Raw genomic sequence first — 4730 nt, forward strand, 5'->3', positions numbered from 1 at the left:
GCACACATTTACTTTGGTTGAGATACGCATGTATGCATGAACCAAATAGCTTAATCTTTTTACATACACGCGTTTAATATTGAATTGGATATGATATGTGGTGAATCAGCAAAACATTTAAATTAGCCGAAAGGTTTTTAAATATTCAATTAACCCCCCTCTTGGGATCACACCATTTCCAACAGATTCAAACACAAGTACTAAAATTTCCAAGAGAATTGTTTGGATGACTTTACATTGTTCAACACAAGTCTTATACCACGCTAGAAAATTCCTTGGAATAAGCTTTGAAACACCGATACGAACGCAACAATGTAATGGAGGGGAAGTGGCCATATGGATGCATTGGAGGATATGGAGATGGAGTTGCTAGATAGAACAGCGGTCTCTCGCCACCTAATTTTCGAAGAGAACGACGTAACCTCACACTAAACAACCAGAAAAGTTGGACAAGCTTTTAAGCTCAACAAAGGAAATTCCTTCAATATTCAATATATCAAAACTCTCTACTTCTCTCTTACAATGATGCAAGACATATATAGACTTAACAAAGGGAAAGGGGAAGAGAAGTCATTAACTAGCAAAGCTAGCATGGGGGACAAGACAATAAACAAACTAACAATTCCCATAAAACCATGGGAGAAAAGAAAAGTAAATATAACACAACTTACAAATATTCCAACTTACTAGACACGATAAATGCTACCTCAACTTACTAAGGACAAATACATGCAAGCAAGTTGTCTTGCAATATTACACATTAAATAGAAGTCAAAAGGAAGATTAATCCCTGTGGGGTCTACAAAAGCTTGTAAAGTCCACATGGGTCTCAAACTTGCTTATTTTAGTGCTCTGATGACGGTATTTTTGACTAGCTCGCACCCCAAAGGCTCTTGGTCACACTACTGGTCAAAGTTCTTTAGAATTTTTCATTGTGCAGGTGACCTGGTTGCACCTCATGGTGTCCTAGTCACGCCTTGGTCGAGACTCTCGGGAAAAACTGCGAGCTGCTGATGGATGGACAATTTTAGCCTCGAACACCCTTCAGTATTTAGGGTATAACTTCTACGAGAAAACTCCAAATAGGGTGATCTTGGTATCAAAAGAAGGATAACAAAATTTCCCACAACTTTTGTGTTTAAAGTTTTTGAAGATGGGAAGGTTTTGATAGAGAAATTTGCACATCAATTTGGCAGCAAAAAAATGAAGATGTTGGGAATTAGTCTTGAAATGGCATATCCAAGAAAAATATCAAATCCAAAATATTGAAGCAAGTACAAATCAACCTAATGATAAAATCTTCCATCCAAATAGCCAGATGGTCTTCAAATCAAAAGGTCTTCAATTAATCTCATGAGTTCCTGCAAAATAGTTATGAGCTAAAGTGGACATCTAAAGGTTGTCCATGTGTTAGTATATCAGCAAAGGAGTGGACATTGGGAGGACATTAAGAGGTCGTCCACGTGTCACAACATCTACAAAAGAGATAGGTAAGGCATGTTCATCCCCATCACAAGGGTTCTTGGTGAACCTTACTGGAAAGATCTACGTGAGCATGAAGGGATTTGTTCCTGTGGTGTAAAGGCTTCTTCGCCAATGAATGAGGTTGTTTAGTGGATTGTGGAAACCTAGCTTGAGTGTGACTCAAGGCGTGGACGTAAACAAGGGGCCGAACCACGTTAACATTGGTGTTAAGTTTTTCCTCCCTTCTCTTTAATTTATATATTGTGCATGATTTACTTTGTATTTATTGTGATATAATCATTTGAGTCATGCCAAGATTTTATATTTTGTAGAGAAAAGCAAAAATACATAAAAGATCAGTTCATTCACCCCTCTCTAGACTCGACTCTAGGACCAACTATTCAAATTTAAATTATTAAAATTAGCCAGTGGCACACACTGTGTGCATGTCCTATATATTTTTTTATATTTATTTTGAAAAAATAGTTGTGACAAAAAATAATTAGGAGTTGAAAAGCATTTAAATTTATCTAAAGAAGTAGTTATGATGCATTATAAACATATTTTAAGATAATTATAGCTTGTTACAAAAGTATTTTAGGTAGCGATTTAAAGTTTGAATTGTGTCTTGCTTTTAAGGAGTTGAGTTTTTACATTTAACATTTTTTGAAAATGACATGAAAGGGGGAATCCCCTTTATAGTAGTAAAGAAATCGTAGAATTATGTACACTATCTTACATTTGCGTTTACAACATTAAAATTATAAAAATAATTGGAATTATTTTTAAAATACTCAATACAATATCTACAATCCAATATACTTTCTTTTGCCCATTTTCAACCAAAATTTACAATTACATAAAAATAAATATTTATTTATAATTACATAAATACAATGTTCAACTTCTCATATCTTATAAAATAAGATATTTAAATTTTACTTAAATTTTTATTTTAAATTCTCATTCAATATTAGAATTTTCTATATTGTATTTTATTTTCCTAAATTAATTTTATACTTAAATTGGTCCACTATAAGTGAATTCCTGTCATATGTATACATGTCCGTAACATCATTAAAAATTTATATACTACATACATTTTTTTGTAAATATGTCCCTTTTTATATAAATTTATCAATATTTGACTGTTTTGTTGGACAAATTGATGTAAAATAATAGGTTAAGTTCTAATATTTTGAAAACCACTTATTGAATTACATATATATATGCCTAAGTGCGAACCAATTTCACTAGATTGAGAATGATTGTTAAATAATATTAATATGTTATACCATAACTGTGCCCTATATATATATATATATATATATATATATATATATATATATATACAATAGAAATCTATTTCAAGTTATGCGGCTCTGGCACACACGATTGCAACAATTGAACAAAGGCACTTAAAGTTTTATAAATTTTTTAAGCTATATAGCTTTGCGGGAAACTGTATATGTTAAAAGCCTAAGTGTGTTGTGAACCTTAATTTTTCAACAAACATTGGAAAGGGTTCTCTACACACACACACACACACAGATATATATATATATATATATATATATATATATATATATCTGTGTGTGTGTGTGTGTGTGTGTGTGTGAATAAACATAATCATAATCAATCCACTATTTGTATCACCCCTTAATATGTGCTTGATTTTTCATCAAATAAGTTGTTTTCTTCAAACAAAATTGATTTACAGAGCCTAGGGTTTCACTATTATATATGTCCACCATTGGCAATTTGATAGACTAAACAGAATTTTTTTTTTCAATAAATGGAGCACAATCAACACTAACCAGCACGCTTGTCCAAGAGTCTTGACACAAATAAGAACTAGCTAGAAGCATATCATCAAAGAGGCTGGTAGGCTGTCTAATAAACTTTCCTCAGAATGATTTTCTGTGAAAACATAACCTACAAATGCATCTATTAATTTTGGGTTGCACATTTGAAGTTATTAAAATGATATAAATATGTTGCGAGCACTGCAACCAAGAAGTTAAAAAGGTTCGATAACTTTTATTAGAGTACAAACACTTCACAAATATTGTACTTTTATTGTCCCATCAATAACTATTAAGATTGCAATAAATTATATCTCGTGTGGCCCTTACAATTATTGGCATAGCAATAGTATTATTCAACGAGCTTCACATGCCATTGAACTTAGGAACATTTAATAAAGTTAAATATTATGTATTGAATGCAGTTTTAAACCCATGAACCGAATTTTGAATGTAACTAGTACCATTCTTTGAATTGAATGTTGGATAATTTCAAGGGTAGATAATCTTTAAATATGTGTTTTTCATGTTCTAATATTCTAGGTAAAGCAAAACTATTTGTTAAAAAAAAAATTATAATTTTTTAAATCAAAATAATTTTTATTACAACAAAAAAACCTCAAATATAAAAGATGTATTATTTATTTTTCTAAAAATATTGTAAAAGATAAAATTATTATTTAATATAAAATAAAAATAACTAGTCACTCATTAATAATAAATATTTACCCTTCCTGGTTATGGAGGAATGAGTTTCATAAGCTGAGAATGCTTTCAGCTTGCATGAATCACCTCCACACAAAATCCTTGTGGCTTTCATTACATTTCTGATCACTAGATCCACCAATTTCATTCAATATATATTATAGGCACTGGTGATATCCAAAAAAAAAACTTCACCTTTCAACTCTATTAAAGGCCTCAACGTAACACCGATTAGTTTCGAAACACTGATGAGCTCAGAGCGATTATACACAAGGATGTGCATCGAGAGGTAGCACGATTGTGCAGGCGGAGAACAGAGAAAAGGATACAGCTGGGGATAGGATTTTATATGGAATTGGGACTAATTTGGAGCAAATGTATCAAACAAGGGAGAAAATGCTTGTTTGATCTTTAGAACTCAAAACAAACAAGATTGATTCACTAGATATTAGACCATTATGGGTCTACACTCAATTAGATGCTGTTTTAAACCACACCTCCCGCCCCCCCCCCCCCCCCCCCCCCAACAAAAAAAACTCATGCAACATCATGTTTAGTTTGCAAAATAAAATAGAGTAGGAATGGAATAAAAATGAAATTTAAATTAAAAAAAGAAAAAAAAAAATCAAGTGATAAGTTTCATTATGTTCCAATAGATTTCACTCCATTCTTGCATGCTAAACATGAAGTTAGAAGCCTTGGTGCATGGCCTAAAACATTAAACAACATACAAATAACATTCATCCATGCCCTGGT

The sequence above is a fragment of the Malania oleifera genome, chromosome 4 (genome assembly GCF_029873635.1).
Source record: "Malania oleifera isolate guangnan ecotype guangnan chromosome 4, ASM2987363v1, whole genome shotgun sequence".
In the NCBI taxonomy this organism is placed as follows: domain Eukaryota; kingdom Viridiplantae; phylum Streptophyta; class Magnoliopsida; order Santalales; family Ximeniaceae; genus Malania; species Malania oleifera.